Genomic DNA, 27,536 nt, shown 5'->3' with positions numbered 1-27,536 from the left:
CTGGGCATATACACAGATTTTATTTTCCTGAACTTCAAGATCACCGCAGATGGGGACTGCAGCCAAGAAATTAAAAGACGCTCCTGGGGAGGAAAGCTATGGCAAATCTAGTCAGCATACTAAAAAGCAGAGACATCACCCTGCCAACAAAAGCATGTATAGTCAAGGCCATGGTTTTCCCAGTTGCAATGTATGGCTGTGAAAGTTGGACCATAAGAAAGGCTGAGCGCAAAAGAATTGAGGCCTTTGAACTATGGTGCTGGAGAAGACTCCTGCGAGTCCCCTGGACTGCAAGGCGATCAAACTGGTCAGTCCTAGAGGAGATCAACCCCGACTGCTCTTTAGAAGACCAGATCCTGAAGTTGAAACTCAAGTACTTTAGCCACCTAATGAGAAGGAAGGACTCACTGGAGAAGAGCCTAATGCTGGGAAAGATTGAGGGCAATAGGAGAAGGGGACGATAGAGAATGAGGTGACTGGATGGAGTCACTGAAGCAATAGGTGTGAGCTTAAATGGACTCCAGAAGATGGTAGAGGACAGGAAGGCCTGGAGGAATGTTATCCATAGGGTCGTGATGGGTTGGACACAACTTCACAACTAACAACAACATATACACCAAGCAAACTGACATTTAACAAAATCTGTGTCCGAGGGTGAATACCAACCCCAAAGGCTCACATGGTTTCCTCAAAGGGATTCATCTGAGAAGAGACATTCCACAATCAACAATTTCATCTTTGACTTTAATGATGCTTACACAGATTGCAAAGGTTGGAGGCTGAAGTGTTCCATGTGCACCTTTGAGCATTCCAGAGAACAGGAATCTGCACTCACCAGGGATTAGTGAAGTAGTTTTAGAAGTATACCAAAAATGAGATTTAGTTACAGGAAATACATTATAAGGACAGGCAAAATCTAGCACTAGCTAGCTATATCCTATCCAGAGGAAACTCCAAAATCATGTGTTCTGTGAACATGTGCCTGAAAAGGCAGGCAAAAGGAAGTGACCTCAGATTAGCAATCTCTGAGATGCCATCAGAATCAGATTGTTAATGAAGAAATGGTTAACTTTCTATCTATCTACACCTGCTGGCTCAGGAATTCTGGGAGTTGAAGTCCACGAATCATAAAAGAGCCAAGGTTGCCTACCCCTGATATACACCCCATTACCCCTACTCATTTGGTCATGAGGTGCCAAATGGTTAGTGCCATCGGATTTGGACCTCCATCAGTAAAAACAATAATAGTAATAGTAGTAATAGTAATAATAGTATATTCTATTATATTATTATTAATATTTATTAATAATAATGTAATCAATTATATTTATGCCATTATAAATTATAATAAATTACTATTAATAGGATTACTGTAAAATTAACATTAATTTATTTCAATTTATAATTATATAAATTTTATTTATTTATAAATAAAAATATGGAAAAACAGAGTTGCCAAAATAATTCACTAGAACACTTGTAAAAATTATCATGTGCCAGTGATGAAAAATTGGTTGAATCCTAGAATTAAAAAAGGAGCCAAAAATGAGTAGGTTAAAATATTGTAGGATTTCATAATGCAAACTGATAAAAACTTGGCTCATAACACACCAGATTTAGCTGTCATTGCAAAGAAGAAAGTGTGGATAATTGATTTGGCAATAGTAATAATAATAATAATAATAATAAAGTTGGAAGGGATCTTGGAGGTCATCTAGTCCAACCCCCTGCTCAGGCAGGGAACTCTATACCATTTCAGACAAATGGCTGTCCAGTCTCTTCTTAAAAACCTCCAGTGTTGGAGCATTCACCACTTCTGGAGGCAGGTTGTTCCACTGGTTAATTGTTCTAACTGTCAGGAAGTTTCTCCTTAGTTCTAGGTTGCTTCTCTCCTTGATTAGTTTCCATCCATTGCTTCTTGTCCTGCCTTCAGGCACCTTGGAAAATAGCTTGACTCCCTCTTCTTTGTGGCAGCCCCTGAGATGTTGGAATACTGCTATCATGTCCCCCCTCGTCCTTCTCTTCATTAAACTAGACATACCCAATTCCAGCAGCCTTTCCTTATATGCTTTAGCCTCCAGTCCCCTAATCATCTTTGTTGCTCTTTTCTGTACTCTTTCTAGAGTCTCAACATCTTTTTTACATCATGGTGACCAAAACTGAATGCAGTATTCCATGTGTGGCCTTACCAAGGCATTGTAAAGTGGTATTAATACTTCACGTGATCTTGATTCTATCCCTCTGTTAATGCAGCCCAGCACTGTGTTGGCCTTTTTGGCAGCTGCAGCCAAAGGATAGTACAAGACAAAGAATTGGAAAAGGTCAGAAAGTATCAAGATCAAAGTTGAAAGATCATGGCATAAACTGTCCATGGTGGTCCAGCGGTTATTAGCACACTGATGCTGCATTTAAAAAATCTGCACATTGTCAAAATGTCGATATGTCAGTTAGAAAAGGCCACACTGCTTGGATCCAAATATATACTGTACTGATGCTTTTCCTAGGTTCTTGGAAAGAACTGGATATGTATAAAGGCCAACACCAACTAGATAGCAGTGACATTACATTTTTATGTATATAATAACAATAATGGAAAAGCTAAAGCGTTCCAGGACTTTATAATTCAGACAGACAAGCATCACAGACTTAACAATTGTCAATAAAAAAGACAAAAAAGAGTCTGGATAGTAGACTTTGCAATATCTAGAGAGCAGAATAGAAGAGAAAGAACTGGAGAAAATCACAAAATAGAAGTAGAATAACATTAAATATAATAGTTAAAAATCTGAAAGACTGAATTAATGACAATTCTGCAGCTGAAGCAATTCTGAGCATTTCTCCTGCAGCTAAATCCTTTATTTTATTTTATTTATTCAGGAAATTTATTTCCCATCGATCTTGTATCCAATGACTCTGGGCTTTGTTTTTTACTTGTAGGATCATCCAGGGAAGAAAGTAGACTCTTTTACAACAAATGTAGAAGGCAGCAACCAAGGTAATGTTTGAGTGAACTCTTCTGCCTGAGCAAACAATAAGGTTTTTCAAGCTACTTGAGAAAGGAAGAGAATCAGTAATCATTTCAGAAAAAACAGCACCAATCAAATAAGAAGGGACTCAAAAACCTACTTTGCTTGTACGAATAAGATATTTTGGTACAACATAATAGAAATATACCTAAGTGGAGTCTTCCTTGTTATGTTGTACTCACGACCCTCAAAAAGTTATATCCATTTTGCCTTTTGATATTGTTTTTCCTGCCTGCCTCACCACCCTTGGATTTATTTGGGTTGAGCTATTTATACATTTATATTTAAAAAGTTTTTATTTTCCATTTATTCATACAAAATACAATTAACCATTGGTACCGCCTGCCCATTCCCCCCAGGCTGCGTCCACCCTCTCTAAACCTTCTCTGCTTCCCTCCTCTTTATATTTATACATTTGCAGTGAAAAGTGATTGGTTATTGCAGTGATTCTTAACCTGTGATCCGCGGATCTCTGGGAGGCTGTGATGTCATCACAAGAGATCTGCAAAGGCTTAATGTTAAATGTTAATCTGCAAAGGCTTAATGTTAAATGTTATGATTTAACTCCTCAGTTAAGTCTTGCGGTATCCATGGCCATTCTCCGTGGCCACAAAAGATATTTAAAGGGGTCCATGGTAAGGAAAAGGTTGAGAACCACTGGGCTATTGGATTAGGAACCTATGGCCCTCCACTAAATTACCATGTTAAATATCTGGTTACGTTGCTGGACTAGAACCTGAATTAGGTCACCATCAGTCATGGAAACTTATTGGATGACTTTGAGTTAGTCATTATTTTGTCAACCACAGAGAAAAAACTGGATAGGTTCTATGTCAGGGGTCTTCAAACTTGGCCCTTTTATGACTTGTGGACTTCAACTCCCAGAATTCCTCAGCCAGGGATGCTGGCTGAGGAATTCTGGGAGTTGAAGTCCACAAGTCATAAAAGGGCCAAGTTTGAAGACCCCTGTTTTATGTGAATCAACTTGAGCTTCTGCAGAAAACATGAAATTAGTCAGCATCATCTGGAACCACACTGGTTCCCCTCTTCTATCTTAATAGAATCGGGAATCCTTACTAATTTGACATCTTGCAATATAGCTACACTTCTCCATAGAAGAGGAGAAGTGGTCATCCAAGGTTCTACCACGATCACAATAACCTTTACTTGCTCAATGTAAAGCATTTTTTTTAAAAAAGGTTTGATAATAGCTAGATGAAACTAATAATAAATATGCATTATAGAACTAGTTCAAAATTTCAGAGCTTTTACAGCTCAAAACGTTACAATGAAAAATGGATGACTAGAAATAGAACTATCTGCTGCCTCTTTCTATTTATTGTTTTATATACAACAGCAGTGCATATAGAATGGGAATCAGTTGACAAACACATATGAGACCAGATACATTCACAAACATGTGGAAGTAGATCTGGTTCATGTCAAGTTTATTCATGGACTTTTACAATAGATTTACCTGTATGGTAACAATACTTGCTAATTCTGACAGGCTACAGAAAAATGAGGTGAGAACATCTCACCTGAAACCAAGATAAAATTGATTGTTTCTGTTTTCCCTTCTGGGGATAAAACTTAAGCTGTATCCATAACAATTAAGGAGAATATTAAAGCTTGCGAAGTGTCCAAGTAGAGTCCTACATTGTACCATATTAATGCTTACAGAAGAATTAAAAAAAAATCAAAGCTTCTGATTTATTATAAAAAGCAGTATTTATTGTTAAAAAGTAGCTGGGTTGGCCAGTAAATACTGTAATTCAAAATCTCTGGGAATAATATTTCTGAAATTATATATAACTCTTATGTAATATCATTTTGGGAAGGAGGATCCACAACCCCACAATCACTCTTTGCAATGTAACATCACTCTGTACTGCTCTGTTCCAGGTAACACCTAACATGTATAACCAGAGACTCTGTGATACATGTGAGGATGAAAGAAGGCCCAGGTCCCCAAGGCTAACTTGGAACCATTCTTCCTGATGCAAGTGAACTTGAACCCTTGCAATTATTATACAACTTACCGTTTATTTATTTACATTTATTAGAGCTGCTCACTCCCATAGAATCATACAATTTCACATGCCTTTACAGGGACATTCCCCAGTATGATGTTGATTGTTTATTGTAAGTCTCCCAGAGAGTAGGAGTAACAAAACCTGAAAGATTTCCATTTTCAGGCAGGAATATTTCCTATTTACACAGAATCCCTGCTGAATACAGTATACCCTTTTGGTTCACACCACACTTTAAGAGAAGTTCTTTCTTCCTAGTTTTATTGGTCCCAAATTGGTCCCAGGTAGCTTGTGGTGGGCTGTATCTGAATAAAAGAAAGATAGAAAAGAAAGGGTTTTTAAAAATTATTTCCACTTGTGTCAGTTTTCAGCTAAAAAATCGTTCTCCTGCAGCAATTTTTAATTTAAAATTTAAAGAATTAAAATATTGCAGAATTTAAAATAGTGGTGATAAATTACCCTGAATGGATGTTGATTGTGAGCTAAAAAAAAATGGAGAGGTTACATAATATGCATCCCATATTGAGAAAAAAACTGTGTTAATTTAGAGCAGCGGTTCTCAACCTATGGGTCGTGACCCCATTTGGGGTCGATCCCCCATTTTTCGGGGGTCGCCAAAGGCGGCAATCCGCCATTTTTCGTGGTGCCGTGCATGCGCGCCGTGCATGGGGGCGGTGCCGCGCATGCGCGCCGCGCATGGGGCGGCGCCGTGCACGCGCGCCGTACATGGGGGAGCGCTGTGCATGCGCGCCGCGCATGGGGGCAGCGGCGTGCACGCGCGCTGCGCGTGGGGGGCGGTGTGCATGCGTGCCACGCATGGGGGCGGCAGCGCGCATGCGCGCCACATGTGGGGACCCCGCCCCCATGCGTGCAGCCCGGCGCATGCGCAGAACGTTTGTGTGACGGGGGTCGCCGTCACACAAACGTTGAGAAGCACTGATTTAGAGGTACACATCTTGGCTTCAAAAATCCAAATGACCACAAGATGTCAGCAATACAAAAGCACATCTCTTGGCCATCCAAATTTTGGCTCATGATACTCCATAAAACAGGCATGTGAAACTCACGGTGTCACATGACGTCGCGCGACATATCGCGACTTTTCCCCCATTGCCGGCAATGGGGTGGGCGCAGTTTTGTTGTGACTTGGCAACTGATTCAGTTGCGACAGTTGCAGTGTCCCGGGGTCACGTGATGCCCTTTTGCAGATTTCCAACAAGGAAAGTCAATGGAGAAGACAGATCCACTTAACAACCATGCTACTGCAGTGATTCACTTAACAGCCATGGCAAGAAGGATTATAAAATGGGGCCTCACTTAGCAATCAAAATTTTGGGTTCAACTGTGGTTGTAAGTCGAGGACTACCTGTATAAAAGTAATAATTACAAATAATAAATAAAGGAAAAAGGAAACAAACTCAAAGGGCAGACTTGATGGACCATTAGGTTTTCTTCTGCCATCAGTTTTCTGTGTTTCTATTTTGGTTTAGGCTCAGTTTTGGTATTGTTGCTTGTCCTTTTCTTATAGCATTTTTTTTTTTACTGTTTTATAGTTCTCATGTTCTCTGGTGAACCTCCCAGAGTCATTGGGGATTGAGTATGAATGAATGAATGAATGAATGAATGAATGAATGAATGAATGAATAAATAAATAAATAAATAAATAAGCTAACAAAATTTCCTTTGTCCATTAAAGTAGTTACCCTGTCAAACAGTGGAGATTTGTCTTGCACAACCTATCTGACAAAGTCATTGTAATTCTTAGCAATACTGTAGTAGCATTGTCTTCACAACACTTACTGTTCAAAATAAACTGCCTTTCCGGATGTCAGTCTTAGGCTCTCTTATCAAAAATCCATTTTATTTGTCATACCTTTCCTCCCCATTTTTTTCCCCAAACAAGAAAAATCACAATTGTTCTTCTCCGCCCTCCACAGTTTCCCAGACTCCTCAAAGATACAGGTTCTGACAGATCTTCATACATTTCTTTCAGTATTCCTAAAATGTATTTCATCAGGGCCCATATTTCTGGCTGTAGCATTTGTGATTCAGATACCAACAAATAAACACAGAGGAGAAGATTCCAGGATTATTACAATCAATAAAAACTTATTAATTAAGAGCAGATATTTACTGCATTGGAGAGATTCTCCCTAATCAGCTGTAGTGAGCACAGCTAAAAGCAAAAAAAGAACTCTATGACATCCACTCATAAAAGAGCTTACTTTTATGGGGAAGGTCTTATGACCCCCTACTCCTTCCCCAGCCCCCTGGAATGCTCATCCAAGTCCAGAGAACATTAACCAGTAGATCATTTGGTGAGATTCTATAAGGCAAAGCATAGGAATAAAACATGTAGTCAGACAATGGTTAATTCACAAAGAAAGTTACACAGTAGCATAGGCCTCTAGTGGAGAGACATGAGCTGTGTTGGAGGTGAAACTGGTTAGTAGTTGACATATTAAGGTCAGAGCAGGAAGCTTCTGAGTTCACAACTGGCACTTGACAAGCAAGTAGCACATTGCCTTGGAAAGAAATAGGAAGAGCTAGCAATCTTCATTTCCTGGTGTTAAATTTTAATGCAAGTTAATTATAGGACTAGCGCCGTTTGCATTAGCTAGATCTTTTTCCACAACCTTATTGACACCCCTCCCCTTCTCCTTATGTATTCATTTACAGACTGTGCTATTCAAATGCCGATTTCCTTTGGATGTAAAGATAGAGACAAAATAGGAGCTGTGTTCCTCTACTTTCTGGTGTTCTATTAATGTTTCACCATCTGGAGTAAGAAGGACATCCACAGTCTTTTTTGTCTTCATCTTGCTGTTGACCCACCATTATACTCAATTATAAAATAATTTAAATTCCTGACAAAATATTATAGAGCGACACCATTACAATAAATTCTAAAGCAATTAAAATAATGGAATAAAATGAAAATGAAAAATACCAATTAGGAAATACATTTTAAAAATATATAGTGTCAGCAGATTAAAACAGGAGCAAAGTAGGCAAGACTACAATGGGAGTAAAGTAATTAACAAAAATATGCTTTAATATTTTTTTTCAAAACAGGTGTGCCCACAAGTTGAGATTTCATCAAAGTGATGAAACAGGTATTGTGACATTATTTATCTACTTAATCTATCTAGGATGCCTCACTCAAAATAACAACCCTAAGGATCTTAGAATGCATCATCAAGATTAAAGCAATAATGCCAGCAAAACCATGCAATCAAGTTGGCTAAGAATCCTATTAGGGAAACAGCAAAACTAGTTACATAATATAAAACAGATCAATAAGTGGGATCAACAAGACCCTGGCCCAGGTCCTGCTTCTCCATCTCTTTGATACATAAGTATGCTGTCATAATGCAAGTACCAAAGGGCTGAAGCAAATGCCATGATGCATACATCACCATTTTTTGCCCTTAGTTTTATTGTAACTTTCTACAAAGTTTGTTCACTGTCTCCAAATGAATGATTCTTTGTGGCCTCCAGGAAGTCAGCTCTCTTTTTAGACAGGTAGATGATAGATAGATAGATAGATGATAGATAGATAGATAGATAGACAGACAGACAGACAGACAGACAGACAGACAGACAGACAGACAGATAGATAGATATAGCACAATGTTAATTAAATGGGAATCTCATAAGAACAATGCTTTAATTACTTCTCTGTCTCTCTCAGCAGTAATCAAAATTCTCCTTGGTCTTCAACTTTAGCCACATATTAATTAGGTTACTGTCTCTTGATAAGCCAGGGAAGTAATTAATGTTATTGCTTTTAAATCTTTAACAATCGGTTAGTGAACTAAATTGTGATATGAAGAGCATAAGAGAATTTCTGATTTTCAAAACAAGCTGCTAAGCACGCTTGCAGTCTAGCATTGTGGAATGCCTGTATACGCTGCAATTCTTGCAGAGTCGATTCTAGAAGTTTCAAGAAAGCAAGCAGCAGAACTCCTCATTGCAGGGCCTTTGTTGAATCAGCAAAGATGCAAAAGTCTATTTATTTGTATGCTCAGTAATGGACAAACATATCATTGTTTTGGGAAGAACATACAAAGCAGCTTTCAAATGAGAATTGCCTAGGTCTGAAAAACTAGACCAGTGGTTCTCAACCTTTTTAATGCTGCGACCCCCAACCGGTTGTAAGTTGAGGACTACCCAACCGGTCGTAAGTCAAGGACTTTCCCTGCCCAGGAGCGCCACGCATGCATGGTGCCGCCCCCTGCGCCAGCCGAGGCATAGCTGGCAAGCGGCAGAGACGGCGCAGGCCAACCACCGGCTGGGCCACCAGCTGGCCCAGCCCAAGGGAGGTAAGGCACCCTCCGGGCCACACGCACGCCAGCAACCCTCCCTGCGCCCGCCGGCCTCCCACCTCCCACCCCTGGCCTTCTTTTACTTACATTTTTAGTAGTTGCTCAGCAGGGAGGGGTGGAAACTTCCAGACAGCTCGCCTTTGCTGCAGACAACTTGCAGCACCGTTTGCAGAATGGGACTTTTGGCGGGCTCAGCAGGGCAGAGACAGCCTGGACAATTCCTATTGGCTTTTGAAGCCAATAGAATTAGACTCTATTCAAGAGAGTCTATTCTATTGGCTTTCAAAAGCCAATAGAATAAAAGGGAGTAGCACAACTAAGGAAAAGGGGAAAAAATGGCGGACTGCGTTGTTTGGCGACCCCCGTGAAATGGTCATTCGACCCCAAATGGGGTCCCAACCCACAGGCTGAGAACCACTGAAATAGACGTTCCCTAGGCCAGGAGAGCAAGGACACTAGATACCTACCTCCTCTGCCTCCCTGGAAGAGTACTATAGTGCAGGGCAAACCAAATTAGTTTTATGTATTATTCAGAAAAAAAAAAAGCTTTAAGGGACTGCCTTTATCTTTCCCTCCCAACGGGTAAGGTAAGAATTTTGCAACTAGGAATTAGTGTCTTAGGCCAGAGTTCCGCAACCTTTTGGGTTGGTGGCCCAGAGCAGGGGGGGGGAGGGGGAAAAGAATGAATGGTTTTGTGGGGGGATGAATGCAGGTGCACATGCGCGCACATGAATACTCATTGCTTGTGCAAGTGGGGCCATGAGTACTCACATGAGTGGGGCTGCGAAAGCACATGACCCTCGCAGCAACACTCGCATGAGTGGGGCCACTCATGTGGCCCAGTGATCAATAGGCCATGGCCCACTATCAGACCAAGGCCCACAGGTTGGGGACACATGTCTTAGGAGACCTCCACAGTTCCAAAGTAACTCCAGATATGTGTGATCCCACAATATCACCTATTTAGGATCAGAGCTGAATCCATTTATTTTTGGTTCAGCATTAGTGTTTTTCAAATGCTTGTAAAGTCAGTATTTCCTTTTGCAACATTCGGAAACAGATGTCTGAGTCAGCTGGTGTTCCTATTGACAGGAATGTTTGCCTCAGTTCATCTTCTAGCTTCTCTGAATTCAAAGCAATCAGAATTCTCTTCTCTAAATACAGTTTCAGTTCAGAATAAATCTCTAGGGAACTTCCATTTCAATGCACTCCCTCAAAGCAAAATGAAACAGTGCCCTAGTATTCTATAGCTGGATACTTGGCAGAAAAGATAAACAGATAAAACTATCTGTTTTTTCCTTTCTCCTTTGCTGGGGCTGTGTGTGCTCTGCCAAGTTGCAAAAATCTGCAGAACAGCTTAGATCAATCATTTCTTCCTACTCCTGCCTCTGCATCAAGAAACAACAATAGTTAGGGTTATTGTAACTGGCTGAAACCTTTCTTTATTGCAGAGTAACAAAGAAAATGTATATTGAAAAATGCAGAATTGCACACAGACAAATGCATACACAAAGAAATAGAGATATTCAATGGTGTTGCTAAAATTCAAACAGAATCACAGTGCATCTTAAAAGAAGACAGCCTGGGATTACCTGCTTAATCTGATGTCCAGATATTCTTGAGTGGACATAATCTAAGTTAATAACACCTTCCATCTGAATGCCTGACCAGCCTAATCAAGCTTTTTGATTAAGAATAATCAGAAGAGAGAAGTAGGGTCTTGAATTTGCCCATTTCCATTATTATATTATCTATCGTTTCTGTGTGTTCATCTGTACATACTAATTAACCTGATTACACTAAGTATACTTATGTATCCTTTGATATCAATCCTACTGAAGAATCTCCTGCAGGGGGAGATGGTATGGCCATCAGTTCAATAGTATTTACCTTTTGGTTTCAGAACAGCATTATGATTCTGATATTTTATGGTCCCAGCAGACTTGAAGGTAGAAAATTTTTCCCCACTTACTGGCAATAGGCACTCTAATGTGAATCCATAAACCGTAGAACCCAGATGCCCCAGAAAAGGGGCTTTCAGTACAGAAAGATGAATATTTAGAAAAACTTCCCAACAGCAAGAATATGGCAGCGCCTCTTTATCGGATGTGTTTAAGCAAAGGCTAAAATGCCATCTGAACTCTTGGTCTCCTGGTGCTATCCATTTAATTAAGTCTAATTCTTGCCAATCCTATAGACCAGCTGCTCTCTCCACATTTTCTAATCTGGTTTGGCTCCTTTAAGTTGTTTTATGCTTTGGCTGGTGTTGGCTGTAATGGTGAACACATGTTCTGAATACACTAGCTTCCATTTCTAATAGGCTCACATAACATTAAAAAAAAAATAAGTAGAGCATATTTAACATAAACTGATCTTCCCCTTAGCATTCCTGATACCCTGTTTCTATTTGTTCTCAGGCCCAAAAAAATCACTGAATTCCATGGGAGTTTTTCTGGATAGCACTTTCACTGGTTTTGAAGAACAGCAGATCCATCAAAATGATAAAGAACTACTATGCAATAGAACAGAGATCCTTTCATCTTTAGATCTGCATAGGCAAGTTGTAATAGCCTGGGCTGCAAGTCTTCTGTAACAATGATGGACAAATATTCATATTTCAATCTTACATAATTGTCTTAACTGGAAAATCTATCCATTTTTTATAGGACATTTTTTTAAAAAAATCTGTGGGTTGAACATTGTAGCAACAGGGCAAAAGAGCTCATAATTCTAAAGAAAAAAAGGTGACCATATACCAGGTTACACTTTTTCCAGCATTCTCTTCTGGAATCTGAACAGGCTCTGATTGGTTAATGCGACTCCACCTCCATCCCTCTTTGGCTGCAAAAAGCCCCATCTGCTCCGTTGACACAAAGTCTTCCTTTTGTCATGAAGCTCACCTGAAGTCTCCTCAGCATTTCCTAGTGAGGATAATAGGATGGATGTCATAATTTGGAGTGTTTTAAAAGCTCAATATAAATGTCCTATATGTTGTTTAGAAAAGCAAATAATACTGAATATTAATAATACTTAATATAATAATATTAAGCTTTCCTGCTTAATATTGATGGCACATCTGGGGGAGGGGACTTTGGCAGTTGTGAAAATGAAGCTGATGAGGCCATACAGAGATTATATCTATGCTGCCAGGTTTTGCTGTATCAATAGTTTTGGGGGAGGGGGACAGGAATGGACAATGTCATCTTCTACTCAATTCCTGCTCACCATAAATGCCATCTCCATCAGTGCTTTCCTGATTTGAGTTGGAAAAACATTCTCTGGCTTGCTACCCAATTTGTCTGCTGCACTGTACTTCGTTCAAGGCAACTCCTTGCACTGTGCAAAACAAGAAGCACCCCTCCCCATCCCCCCCCCTCCTCAGCCTTTGATCAAGGTTTGCTGCAACTTTTAATGATACATTTTTTCTAAATGGAATAGTGTTTTAACACTTGATATACAGAATGTTCTTTGAAACTCAGGAGAAATTCTGCATGCTTTTTTAAAAATTTATTTTTCTTTCCCTGAGTTATAAGCTTTTCTACCAGGCCTTTTATTTTACTTTTGCCAGTGCACCAGTGGTTTCATTTAAAAAAAAAAACTCAATATAAACATATGAATGGATTTATACTATATATAAGATGCCTTGATAATTTTTTTACAAGAGGGTTACAGTAACAGTTTGTTTACAAGGTTTTTTGAAACTTTAACCTTGCCTTTTTATTATTGTTCTTGTTAACTATTATGTAATTAATATAGTATATAGATGTCAAATTAATAACTTGCAAATAGATTTAATAGTTTAAAATATGGGGGACTTGTTTTGCAATGGGTGGGAAACTAATATTGTTGTAATATACTAATCAATGTTCAACCAGGGTGATAATATGGGTATATATGTTAGTGGTTTTTTTTTAATGCCCCTTTTAATATCTTGTTTGTTTGGTGTTTTTTTCTTTGTTTTTTAAAATTTTGGAGTTCTGTATTTGTATTTTGTATTTTAACTTTTTGGGGAATAAAATAAAAATAGAATTGGAAGATGCATAGATTTATACTAAAGATGGACTGTATGGAGACTACTCAGAGTAGCCACTGAGGTAGCAGAGCAATACCAATACCACACCGGAAATGGTGCCATAGAAAATCCCGCCAAATGTGAGGATGCCAAAGGAGTACTGCTAGTGAAGTTCATGGAGCGTGGTCCGACCATCAATTCAGAAGTTTACTGTGAAACATTATGAAAACTCAGACGAGCCATCCATAACAAGTGTCAGGGCATGCTGATTTCTGGTGTTGGTTCACAATAATACTCACCCACACACTGCTGGACACACCCAAGAACTTTTGAAGCAGTTCTATTGGGATGTTTTTGATCACCCCCCCCCCCAGATTTGGCACCGAGTGACTACTACTAAGGAATTTCAAACCTTGTAAGACGTTATGACAAGTGCCTCAATTTGAATGGCAATTATATCAAAAAGTAATGAAATGTTGTAGTTTTCTAACATGTATAATAAAAGTTCTGCATCTGCGAGTGTTTGTCATTGATAAGCAAACGGAGGTTTATTTCCGAATTGCCCTCATACTTCAAATCAACCAATAGTTACCTTTTATCCATTTAGTTTTCCCTCCTCTCTCCTCATAAAATATATTCTATGCAAGTTTCAGTGACACCTGGTGAATTAACTTCTTACATCAGTCCATGCAGGAAGTATATATTTCTCTTTGGGGAGCTGAGGTAATCTTATCAGTTCAAAGTATGAGTCATCTGGCATAGTAAGAATATTGTCCAGGATCAAAGTGTACATGCAAACGATAAGGCAGGTATTTTATACCAGGAAAAAATAATGCCACACTAGAAGGTTTTTCAGTTCAACAGCATCACCGCCTCCCACTTTCTCTGAACTCTCTCTCTGACTGTAAAAACAACAAAAAACCTTAAAATAATAGCATTGCTGAGGTTAACACAGTTGTTATTCTTTGAAGGCATTGTCAGATAAACCCAGTTGGCATGTAGCCTTAACTTGCTGGTGCTTTTTGTTATGTCATCGATACAAGGCTGCTTCAGGCAAATGTGCACTTAACAAGATAGACTGCTAAATTAAGTGGCAGAATGTTTTTCAAACACAAAAAAGATAGAGATATATTCTACCGTAATGTCTCCTGATTGGTTTTTAGTTTGATATTTTCATTATGCTAGAATAAAATCACAACTATAAGATTTCCCTGGGGTTTCTTTTCCTTTGACTGAAATACCTCTAGAAATCTGCTCCTCCTTTTCTGAGTAAACAGGAGCTGCAGTTAATTTGAAAAGAAAATATAGTTTCAGGACCAGATAAGCAAATAAGCAAATAAACAAAAACTAAAAGAATGCCCATTTGGTTGTTGAGCATTTTGTCAATAAATATAGTAATATTACCATGCACACCAGTAATGATGGAACCCAGAATTTAGATATATAAATAGGGTGCACACTTAACATTAGGTCACAATTTGCTGACTGACAAAGATAATCTTCTGCTTCACATGGAATGGCAGACCTTTGTGTACTTTATGCCTCCCACTCATGATTTGAATCTGAAGGCTAAATGACGCGTCATCGGGTACAGTAAATATCATGCTTTGGAAAGACCATCTTTTATCTATAATCACCAGTTTTACTAAATATTTTTCCATTCACTTTAAAACAACTGAAGGTGGCCGACAAAAATAATTTAATATTTCTGACAGGTTAGTTACTACAGATAGTCCTCAATTTACAACAATTTGTTTAGTGACGGTTCAAAAATACAACAGCATTGAAAAAAGTGACTTAGGACAGTTTTTCACACGTACGACTGTTGAAACATCCCAATGGTCATGTGATCAAAATTCAGACCTTTTGGCAACTGACTCATATTTATGACAATTGCAGTGCTCCGGGGTCATGTGATCACCTTTTGCGACCTTCTGATCAGCAAACTCAATGGGGAAACCAAATTAACTTAACAACTGTGTTACTAACTTAACAACTACAGTGATTCACTTAACAACTGTAGCAAATAAAGTCATCAAATGGGGCAAAATTCACTTAACAAATGTCTTGCTTAGCAACAGAATGTTTGAGCTCAATTGTGGTTGTAGGTCAAGGAATACCTGTATTGTAAACATGTTATAGGATGAATGGAAATTTGCCTAGTTTTTATTATAGCTATGACACCCCTCCAGTTTAAGAATCTCATTGCTTCTTAGCTTATTAATAGGTAGTTTGAGGCTTTTGTAACCTAAGAATTAACTTTAGCCAGAGCCATTAGTTTATTTGTGCCTTTTGCCTGCTAGAAGTAACATTTCTTTAACATATTGGCAAGAGCCAGAGTGGTCGACCACAAGCATGCCATAGATTGACCACAAATGTCTCCTATATAGACTAGCTGACAGGTTGTGGCTTAGGTGAGGAAAAATAGGAAGAATACAGGTATGGTAAAGGGAGAGGTAAAAGGAAAGGGGGAAGGGAAGAAAATAAGGAATTAGGGTAAAATAAGGATAGGTACAATCACATATTTCAACAAACAAGCAACCGTCCGGTTCATAATAATGAGTAAATATCATATTCAATCATTTTTAACAAAGCTTAAGCTGTAACATATTAAAAACAATTAGTAAACAAATATGTTAACTATTAAATAAACACTACTAATAAAATCTCAAAAAAGTAAATCCTAACAATCAAAAATAGCAAGTGAAAATCAGTAAATCAGGAAAAGTAATCGCATCATCAAAATGTTAGTTAGAACTCGATTAAAAATCAGTCATCTATTCTAAAATATTAAATCCTTCAAGTTCTAACGTGTCTCTAACCATTGATAAAAAATTTTCCCAAGTTCTAAAATAAATTGAATCATCTTTTTCTTTCATTTCTAATGTTAGTCTATCCATTTCTGCACACTCTAAAATTTTGGTAATAATAATCTGGTCAGATGGTAGATTCTCATTTTTCCAAAATTGGGCAAATACTATCCTTGCAGCAGTTAAAACATGCAATATCAAATAGTCATTCTCTTTGCCAAAATTAGGTCTTAATATTCCTAACAAAAACAATTCTGGTTTAAATTCTATTTGTAGATTCATCATCTTTTCCAACATCTATGAATCTTAGACCAATATTTCTTAGTGATAGGGCATGTCCACCAGGCATGGTAGTAAGTGCCTGGCTGTTGTTTACATTTCCAGCAAATATCCGAAACATTTTTTAAACATTTTCGCTAAGCAAACTGGTGTCATATGCCATCTATAAAACATCTTATATAAGTTTTCTTTATATGCTACTGCTTTTGTAAGCTTAATGTTTTTATCCCAAAGTTTTTGCCAGTTTTCCAAATCTATAGAATATCCAAAGTTCTTTGCCCATACTATCATTGTTTCTTTCACTTGTTCTTCTTCCATCTTCCAGTTTAAAAGAAATTTATAGAGTTTTCTAATCAAATTCTCATCTGTTTTTAACAAAATTTTATCCAATGGGGTCTGTTCTTTGTAAAAACCTGACAGGTTGTGGCTTTGATACTTGGCTAAGATATCTTGCAAGTGAAGCTGTTACTGGAATAGAATAGAATAGAATAGAATAGAATAGAATAGAATAGAATAGAATAGAATAGAATAGAATAGAATAGAATAGAATAATAACTTTATTGTCAATTTGAATGTACACTAATCGGGATACATTAAAATGAAATTTTGTTGCATACAGTTCTCAAAGGGTCACCACTTCCGATATACACACTACATAAATATGACAAAAATAAATAACTACAGAATTATGCATAAACCCACATATATTATATGGCACAGAGAAACAACAGTCCAGTTCGGGTTATGTATGCATGTGCATGGCGAGATGGAATCAAGGAAGGTGATATGATATTTAGCTTAAGCAGTGGCAACCAGATAAGGGTCTGCAGGTGAGCAAAGTTCATCATCAGCACGGTAGAAAGTGTCAGAAATAGTCAACTTATATGATAATGAAGTAGAATTTAAATAATTAATGGAGCATTATGAGATGGCTTTGCTTTGTGAGCATGTGCAACTATCATGTAACTTTATAACAGCTCAGCAATTCTCCTATTTTTGTTTCCTGTGGCAAACTGTATAAAAATAACTGTACCTGATTTCATCTGTAGGTGTGAAATCCAGGGGTGTCTTCTTCTGCTTCTGTATATAAATAAAAGAGTTTTTCCTTGATCCTGTGTGGACATTGGCTTCTTCACACCTGGTTCCTATACCTGGCCAGTCTTATGGCCAACAATATGCTTAATTAAGCTCTTTCAGGATCCAGAAGATATCTGAAGTTCAGTTTGATTTTTTGTGCAGCCTTCAGAAATGTCACAATAAAATACACCTTGCCATGCATTATACTTGGCAAAATGGCTCCAAAAAGTACATATAAAAATGAAGTGCTCATGAATATACCTTCTTGATTTATATAAACATTTTTAAAAAGAAGATGTAAAGCAATTCAAAAGCAAAATGGAACCAGACTCCTGGTAAATGAACGCTGAAACTAAGTGGCAACAAAAATGACATTTTTGTTCATTTTTAAGATGTCTATGATCTTCTCATTCTTCTCCTGCCTCATTTCTGCTTCTCTGACATTGTTGCCTTTCTGGCATTGCTTCTTTGGAGATAGTTATTGTGCTGGATTCTCTCCTTTGCTCCAAGTAATAGATGACTTCTCCGTGCTCAGTCATTGGTGTCAAATAGGGACTTAGGGGTGAGTGAATCTGTCAGTTTTGTGTTTACTTGATTTCTCAGTTTATTTACCAGAGATTTGGTTCAATGTTGCTTTTGCATAAAACATGAATGATATCCATGAGCAGTTCTGGTGGTGAGTGCATTGTTGTATAATTTTTTTCCTAATGTTTTCTAAGCACTTTTTGAAATGCAGTGAATGTTTATGCATATATTATACCAGTATGCGCATTTGGTATACATTTTGTATAATACGTGTATCGTTGTACTTGTTTTTAAAAATCGGAAGCCAAATCACACAAGCCTGAAAGGAGACATTTTCAAGCAATACTTGCATTCCAGTTCTCCCATTGTATTGGTAAAATATTATTTATGTACTTATTTCTTACCTTTATATAGCCACCCATCTCACACAATGTGATTGTGGATGGTGTACAATAAAACTGGACAAATAGGTGAATGAGTGTCAACATTTCAGTGGAATAATTTTTCTTATCCCTAATTTTAAGGTCCAGAAAAGGATAGGGAGAAAAAAAGGAGATATGTGGTTGGCAGTATTAGGTGAAAGCTTCATATCTGGAATGTGGGTGTGGTTTGATTGCCCAAACAAGGCAATAAAATAATCAGATAATCTTTGGCTGCAACAACCTTTTGCCTGCAAATCAATAACCTGAATCACAAACAGTATGCTTCATTCCCTCAGTTCCTAGTCTGCCTGCACTAGCTCAGCCTCCTGCATCTTTCGTCCATTACTGTAGTTGCTACAGAGTCAATTGCACTTACCTTGGGAGTAAAAAAAAAAAAAAAAATCATTTCCATTTAGCCTCTGGATTGATGTTCTCGTATTTCAACCTTGCCTGACTGGAAAATTCTGGGAGTTGAATCTACACATCTGAAAGTGAGCAAGGTTGAGAAACCCTGTTCTAGAGGAAGTTCAGACTGGTTGGCCTTTTTTCCCTGGAAGATGCACCATGACAACATTAGAGGAGCACGTACATAGAAGCACACGGAGCTGGTCATTTTAATTAAGACCACTGGGGCACAGTACAATAATTAGATTACTTAAGGAAAACACATTTCTTAAAATCATTCTGGAAGTAAGTATTATCAGGAAAACAGTGATTACTGATCAGGTTGCTGTAAACTATGTCTGCTGAATAGACTGTAATATGTTTGCACAGTACAGCAATTCATAAATTAAGATTTACAAATTGCAGTGTCTAACTTTCCATATGTTTCTACATCCCAGTTAAACCAACTCCATACTTTAAGCATTAGTTGTGTTCACATGATGCAATGAACCACTAACAAGCCAGCCATCTTTAGCCTGCTATTGTGTGAATTCAGCCAATGTGGATAGTTTATATTTTAGTGTATTGTTCCAAACTAAGAAATTGGGGTAATTGGATGAAACAGTTAATAATGGTAAGCATATTCTGCGTATATAGCCTCAAAAACAAAATAAAGACCTAGATTTCAAAAGGAAACATAATAGAAGCCAAGACCAGTTCTTACTGGAGTTCAGGTTGAAGACACACCTTTAAAGTTTGTATTCCTGATTTTTATCTATGTTTTAGTGGTGCAATGCTCTTTTTCTCAGTGAAGCCTGATTTGTCCTGATGAAGGAGCCAGGCTAAAGTCCAGTTCAATGAACACAATGGAGTTTCTGTTACCCAATGGAGAAGCCATTCCTCACAAACTTGCAGGGGCTTCTGCTTCAGCATGCAACTTGTTCCACTTGTGAAGGTGTGTTAAACTTTTTTAATACTGTCAGAAGTGATCTCGGAAACATCCTCTTCAGACCAGACCAGCAGCCTGACATCTCTAATTAAGCCTGATGACAAAATCCCAGGTCTTCAATGTAATTACAGGCACTGCACCACCTGCCTGTAATTAAGCTGCCAAAACATTGGATATGAAAAGGCATACAGAGATTAAAGAAGTGTTGGATCCTTGTTCAGAGCCAGCCTTTTCATCCCCACTTCATTAGCTTTAACAAAGGCAGTATCGTTTCATTTCTCCTATCTATTAAGCCCGACAGTGCTTGAACAAAATGTCAGAGACAGCCCTTTCTGACTGAAGCAGCAGAAACTTTTGAGAGAATGGAAAAGTTAAGAAGATATGCAAAAGAATGGAAGGAATGTTGATTTGATACTGCATTTTCTCCTTGCCATTGTCTCTAAGAAGTCCTGATGTACGGATGTCTTCACATTTAAATCAACTCTTGGAAAACGAATACAGGGTTAAAAACCCAGTCAACGCTTAGCATTTCAATATACAGAGCAACTTAAATGAGAGTCAAGATGGTTGCCTTAAGCCAATATTTAACTTTAGGTAGCTCATTTCTCGTGTTTATTTAGTACCAATGCTCTGTAAAAGGTTAAACACACAAATTTACTGGATTCATGCATCATACCAAACCATAGTTTGACTAATTAGGATTTGTAGAATAGACCACAGTTAACCACAAACCATGTTTTATAAACCACAAGGGCTAAATCCACAGATCGAGCCAACCTATTCCTTAGAACAGGGGTGTCAAACTCGCAACATCACGTGACATGTCGCGATGTATCGCAACTTCTTTTCCATTGCCGGCAATGGGGTGGCCGCGGTTTTGGCATGATGCGTCCAGCCCCTGCCTTAGAATAATGCACAAACTTAGGTATTAATATGCTTTACCTTTATCTGCTGTCTACCACAAAACAACACCTGTAGCGGCTGTTTTATCCCAAGCTGTCAGGCAGCATTGTATCTTTTTTGCTTTGGATTTGTCCATTTTATTAAAGTGGTCTTAATAAAATTGCTACTGCTTTTTACAGTAATTGGGAGCACAGGAAGTACAGTTTAACCTACTAACCCCCTGGATCACTAAGCTTTGGAAAAGTCCTGCACTGCAATTTGATTTTCAAGGGGCAGAAAATAATTGCTCCACTGTAGGTCTGTGTGGTTGCTGATGCAAACATCTCATGGTCTTACGATGACTGCTCTGGGCTTGGCTTTCCTTCCTCCAAAAGTTCTTTCATACTTTTACCAGTCAGCAAAGCAACAGCATTTGCTTACTGATTATGCATATTAGAACATTTTCTGAATGATGATTAGATGTTCAATTAGCTCAAGGCTGGTACTTCATGGGCGTGTTGGATTCCGGAGCAATCAAAAACAAATCAAATCAGAAGGTGCCTTTCACTCCTGGGTGACAACTCAACAAGCCATGTAAGCTAAATTTCATAGCTGTTACCACCAAAGCAGAGGTGCGGGCTGAGTGGAGGAATCTATTCTTGCAATCCACTTATGGCCAGGAGCTGAGAATCCCTAACATTGATGAAGCCAGTCATGAATGGCTGCTGTGCTCTTCTTGGGTATTTCCTCACCTGTACTTGTGAAGCATCCGGTGAAGGGGTGGCCTATTCCCAGTCTAGAAGCATGCTGAATCACGAACAAATGCTGCCAAGATACCTACTGTTCTCCCAAAATGCTCAACCACATCCTTCAAGTCTGCAAAGTCACCCATGATGTGAGATGTGTACGACGTAAACTTGTTCTTCAATGCCTTGAACAACTTTTGCACTGAGGCAGCATCCGCTCCTCAGTCAGGTCCCTCATTCCATCCAGTTCATCATTTATCCAGTCAGACCTGGTCATAGAGAGGAGACATCAACTGTGGGTCCTTGACATCTTCGTGGTTGCTGGCTACTGAATGAAAGAGTTCTGGGGCTTTAAGATGGCAAAGTATGGAAGACCTAATCATGTTGCAGTTCTTGGCTGGGCTGATTCTTCAGTTCCAGTTCACTATCTGCCCATCACCATCATCTCCAACTGGGGACTGTTCTGAAATCCATTAGGTAATTGACGTCATGCTTTAGGCTTAAGCCACTGGGATATTATGGACTTTTGTTCATTTACCATCAGTTATTCACTCTAATATTATGACTTGTATACCATTAGAACCAAGATTGGCTGTTCCTGATCTGTCTGAATGCTTTTATAATTTATGACCCATCTGGCAATGACTATTCTTTTTTTTTTTATTATTGAGAATTTTTAAAGTTTTACAATAAAATACTCCCCCCCTCCCACCCACCCCCATCACCCTCCCCCCTCCTTCCCAGAGCTGAATACAGGGTTAAAAACAACAAAAAACATACAACTTAAATGAACATCAAGCAATTATACATACATCCAAAAAACAAAATTTTAAATACTTTAACTACAGTACATAAAAGCAGAGATTCTAACCATTACCCTTAAACATAAATTATTCAAAAGCTAAGTAATACTTTCTAATCTCATATTTATTCTGTATAAAATTCACCCATCTTTTCCACACCAAAATATATTTCTCTTGCGATTGATCTTTCAGATAAGCTGAAATTTTTGGCAATGACTATTCTTATGTGATTGTCTATGAGTGATTCTATCTTTTTAGAGCAGGGGTGTTCAACCTTGGCAACTTTAAGAAGTGCGGACTTTTGATGGTTAGGTAATTCTGAGAGTTGAAGTCCACAAGTCCTAAAGTTGCCAAGATTAGACACCCTGGCTTTAGCAGGTTGGGGGGGGAGGGAGAATAGTTCTGTATGCAATTGCCATTTCTTTGCCTGTAATGTTGACGAATCTAATAATAGACATTTGTAAAAAAGCCACTCTAATTAAATCTTTAGAGTCTTTAAACAGAACTTACTCTACTTCTCAATTAATACTGGCAATTCTTGACTACCAAGGATTCTTCTAAAAAGGTCATTGCTAAGTAAATAGTTGTGTAGTAAGTGCTGAACAAAGCCACTGGGTGAACTCTATTTCCCAAAAACTTTAGAAAAGCAATGCTCCTGCAGAATTGAAGAGCCTGAGCACCTAAGCAATCAGGTAAGGACAGGCAGCTTAAAACAGTTTATTTATTAATTAAATTTATATGCCACCCATCTCATTCTGAAAAGCTACTCTGGGTGACTATATATGTAGATTTGTACAGATTAGTGTCAATCAGCATTTTAAAAAGTTGATTAAAATAGCATGCACATATATATGGTCCTACTCATGTCCATGCTTTATAGATCACTCTTAAAAAATAAAAAAATAAACTTACCTAGCAGCTTCCTGCATAATGATGCTGGCAATGCTGAAGATGAGACTATCCACTCTTCCCATTTTTTAATTTGCCAGATTCCTGCCGCCATCTATCCAGAAGCTAAAAAACATCAAGGGCTTTTTTTTTTTTTACTTCTAAGGGCTATCTTTCATCTTTATGAATAACTTTTCTGAAAATTTCTGTACAATTACACCTAGTGCCTGAATGCCCCTCCAAGTATAATTCCCAATAGATCATTTCCCTTCTTGTTTAAGCAGTGCACTAAGATAATATTAGAAGAAAGTCCTCCTAAAAATCCACATCCATTTTCAAAATTACAGTAATCTCCTGACCTCCTGGGGCAGTTCTCCATTTATCACACACATTACTTATCATTTGCTTCTCTATGGCAGTAGAAATTTAAATGGATTTCTAAATAAAAATAATTTATAAAAGGCTATGGCTGAGTGAAAGCCAGAAAAAGCAGCTCCCCTTTTGTCTGAGAAATTCGTCAGGAATAGTTAGAAGCAAATGTTATGGAAAGCCATATTAAAAACCTTGTGACGGCAACTCAGGTTTTTACTGTGTCGAGATTAAGCTACTGCAATGGGCTTTTACAAGGAGCTGCCTTTCAAGACTACTCAGCAATTGCAGAAGGGACCTTGGAGGTCTTCTAGCCCAACCTCCTGCTCATGTAGGAGACCCTATATCATTTCAGACAAATGACTGTTCTTCTATGGCTTGACCCTCCTGGTATTTTCAGATCTCAGATGGAACCATCCTCTTCTCAGATAAGTACAGTTAGACAAGGTGGATCACAGAATGATCCCATTTCAACAAGTAACTAAAGCAAGGCTCATGTCCCAGCCAATCTCTCAGTCTTCTGCTTCAGCCTATCCTCTTGGCATCCTTGATGTAGGCTCTCAACTAATTCAATTTAGAAGAGAGGCAAAATTAATGAATGCTAGTCAATAACCCATTCCCACTCCCCTCTCAAACAAGCAGTGAGTCGAAACAAGATAAGTACTGTATTTAAAAACAATCTGTGCCTGAGCAATCAGATTCATATCTCAGTGGTGTGAAAGTTCAAATACCAAAAAAAGCGTGGGCAGAGGACTGGACTGCCAGTTTTTCTTTCTTTCTTTCTTTCTTTCTTTCTTTCTTTCTTTCTTTCTTTCTTTCTTTCCTTCCTTCCTTCCTTCCTTCCTTCCTTCCTTCCTTTCTCTCTCCTTTCTTTCTTTCTCTCCTTCCTTCCTCTTTTTCTTTCTTTCTTCTTCCTTCCTTCCTTCCTTCCAGTCAGCCCTGACTCCTAGTGACTACATAGGTGAATCCATGTATTTTCTTGATACCTGAAGCAGTTTCCCTTGTCTTCTTCTTCCTGGAGCTGAGAGAGAGAGTGAGTGGTTCAAAGTCTCCCAACTGGTTTCCATGCCTAAGGCAGAATTAGAATATATGGTCTATCCAATTCTAACCCTAACTACATCAACTGGCTTTCTTATCGTACTCCATACATCAGGTGTTACTCAATCAGGGATATTGAATATCCAAGCCCTCCTTTGCCTCATTACTCAAATATCATCAATTCCTTCAAGAAATTCCTTTGTTTATCTTTAATACTGAATGGGTATGAGACCCTTGCGTGTCATTAATACTGAATGGGTATCCGACGCTTGCATGAAAACCAAGGTTTGTACAATAAGATTTTCAAAGGCCTCCCTCCAGCAGTGAGATGCTTTGGGGAAGCTGATGTCATCTGAATGGCATCAGTGGAGGTCAGGCTTTTCAGCAGTGGTCATTCCATAAAAATTCCAGTGACTGCCCTATTTAAATAGGGCTATGGGCTACCATAGACATCAATTGAAAACTTTAAAATATGGGAAGCAGTTTTTATTGAACAATTAACATAACAATTAACACTGATCCATTGAATTGATGAATAGAAGGATACATTCATGAAAATGTGGCTCTCTTTCTTACCAAAATGACATTAATTTGAACTCTACAGACCAACAAAAGTTGAGTTGTGAGGCACATTTTCGGCTGGCAATAGAACAAAAGTTAGAAATGAAAAACAATATTATTTCACAGTATCCATAGTTATCATAGTACATAGTTTTAACATTTTAATACTGAATCTCTCAATGTTGTCATATAAACTAAACATTATAAACCCAAATTGCACTGCTGTTTTTTTGTCATTATAATGCCATTATTGTAAAACAAAAAAGACCAAATCTATAGTTTTTTCTTTTCATTTTCCTCTAATCCAAAACCTGTTCTAAAAACAATAAGAAACATTATTAAGATTCTTTTTCTCAAACCTAACAGGACTTATTTAGTTCTGAAGTAACTCAAAACTGGGACCCAAGTCTGAGGCTACAAGTGTGTTCAGGGACCCACTTTTGATTGAGTTAGTGATTTGGATTGTTGTTCCTCAACTTTCTGTATCTTAATATTAATAATGTTTCTTATTGGTTTTTATTCTATTTTAATTCTGCTTACTTGTTGAGATGGGCAACCATGTAAATTGGATAGATAGATAGACAGATAGATAGATAGATAGATAGATAGATAGATAGATAGATAGATAGATAGATAAGTCTCTTTTAGAAAAACTGACTACATGAGGTTAGAATATCATTAAACTTTATAGTATTTACTTCTGAATGTTCTGGCCAGCTGGAATTAAACAGAAGAAATCTGTAATTTCATGATTAAAAATACACTGGGTCTCTGGCTATTTCTGTGACCTAAGCAAGCATTTAAATACTACCCTTGAAAATGAAAAATATTCTCCTATCTTAAGATTAAGATATGGATGACTGAAGAACAATAATCCAATTCACTAACACAACCAAGAAGTGAGTCCCTGCATACACTTGAAGCCTCAAGCTCCGGGCCCCAGTTTTGAATTACTTCAGAACTAAATAAATCCTGTTTGATTTGAGAAACCTCAATGTCTTCTCGGGACTAAAGTACATACTGCTGAGTACCAAGAGTAGCAATTATATCTTATTTGACTAACTGGCAATTAGGAAAGGTGCTTTCAATTTGTTTGATTTTCTTCTTTCAAAAGACCTATAAGAATGCCCTGTTTTTCACATTCAGTTTCTAAAAGGAAAAAAAATACTAATAATCCATTTGCTCGTATGACAATGACTATGGGCTACTTATTTTTATTCCACTTTTGATTGATTGACAAATGAGTGATAATGTGTTATCTGCCATTCTCTTTCCATTTGGGCTGTAATCTGTGTGGCATGATCCCAAGCTTTATTTTGTTAGCATGTGAAATTAAGGATGTTGTACCAATTGTTTAGTCTCTTTTCTTTGATATCGTTATATAGAGAGATTTATTCCAATTTGTTAGTCACTAACAAATTGGAATTAGTCATTGGAATTAGTCATTTTTCAGATTTGCTGCCATTTACTGATTTTCCTTCTGAATCCTGGTACATTTCTTTTGGTATTTCCTCAATTGCTGTAGTCTTTCAGCTGGATAACAGAATGCCAATCTAACTATATACCCGAATTTCTGGCAAGTATGGAATATCTTCTAAGGCAGCGGTCCCCAATCTTTATGGCTTGGTGGCCTGGGGGAGAGGGGAACCAACCCGCTGCTCACGCAAGTCAAGCTACACATGTATGTGAAAGTGTGCCAGTCAGCTGCACATGCATCCCAGTTGCGAACAGGCCAGGGCCCAGTAATAGGCTGCAACCTGGGGATTGAGGACCCCTGTTCTAAGATACTGTATCTAGGATGCTGACATCCCTACTCTACACAGTCCTTTCTTTAAACTTCCTTGAATCAATTCCTGTCTCTCTATTGGCACTTCTTTAGCATACTAATTTAAAGTTGGAACTTTCTTCTGAAATCTTTTGGAAGATTTTCCTTGTCTGTTTCTGTCTTCAATATCTTTACAGATATTGTTGGAATACTGCTCCCATCTGTTCTAACAACTCTCTTTAATTCCTTGTTAAGTCTCTTCGTGAGATGTCTTTTCTGAATTTGGCTTCTCTTATTTTCTTGGCAATTTCCATTGTTTGTTCCAACACTCACTTTGCTTCCCTCTGATTCTTGGACTTTAATTCATCCTTAACAACTTCTTTGATTTCATTCCACAGTTCCTTATGTTTCTTATCAATAAGATTCAGGACTTCTAAGTGATTCTTGATGTTTTCCTTGCAAATGTTGGGTATATGGTCAAGATAATACCATGGAAACTAATTGGTTTCTTTCTCATAAACTGCTCCCCAGTCAACCCCTATTCAGATTTTTGTGATTAAAAATGAGCTCTTCCATTTCCTTGTGTCAATAATAAACAAAATAAAACAGACAGAAACAAACCAAAGATCAGGCATCATA

The 27,536-nt window shown here is 38.0% G+C and overlaps 1 long non-coding RNA gene across 2 annotated transcripts in view; it reads right to left on the bottom strand.

Moving 5' to 3' along the window:
- Positions 1-4,752: 4,752 nt before the first annotated feature.
- The window catches only part of LOC120298224, a 56,301-nt gene continuing 33,517 nt past the window's right edge, over positions 4,753-27,536 (bottom strand). Inside the window, exons 2-4 of one of the 2 annotated variants that reach the window (XR_005554003.1) lie at positions 12,144-12,308; positions 7,285-7,385; positions 4,753-5,364 (exon numbers count right to left, since the gene is read on the bottom strand). This is a non-coding gene — a long non-coding RNA (uncharacterized LOC120298224). The remainder of the gene's footprint in view (positions 5,365-7,284; positions 7,386-12,143; positions 12,309-27,536) is intronic. The other variant, XR_005554002.1, reaches the window with a different exon arrangement.

The sequence above is a fragment of the Crotalus tigris genome, unplaced genomic scaffold (genome assembly GCF_016545835.1).
Source record: "Crotalus tigris isolate CLP2741 ecotype Arizona unplaced genomic scaffold, ASM1654583v1 scf7180000023815.240080, whole genome shotgun sequence".
NCBI lineage: Eukaryota > Metazoa > Chordata > Lepidosauria > Squamata > Viperidae > Crotalus > Crotalus tigris.
The sequence above is the reverse complement of the archived record's forward strand: the minus strand, read 5'-3'. Positions and strand labels throughout refer to the sequence as shown.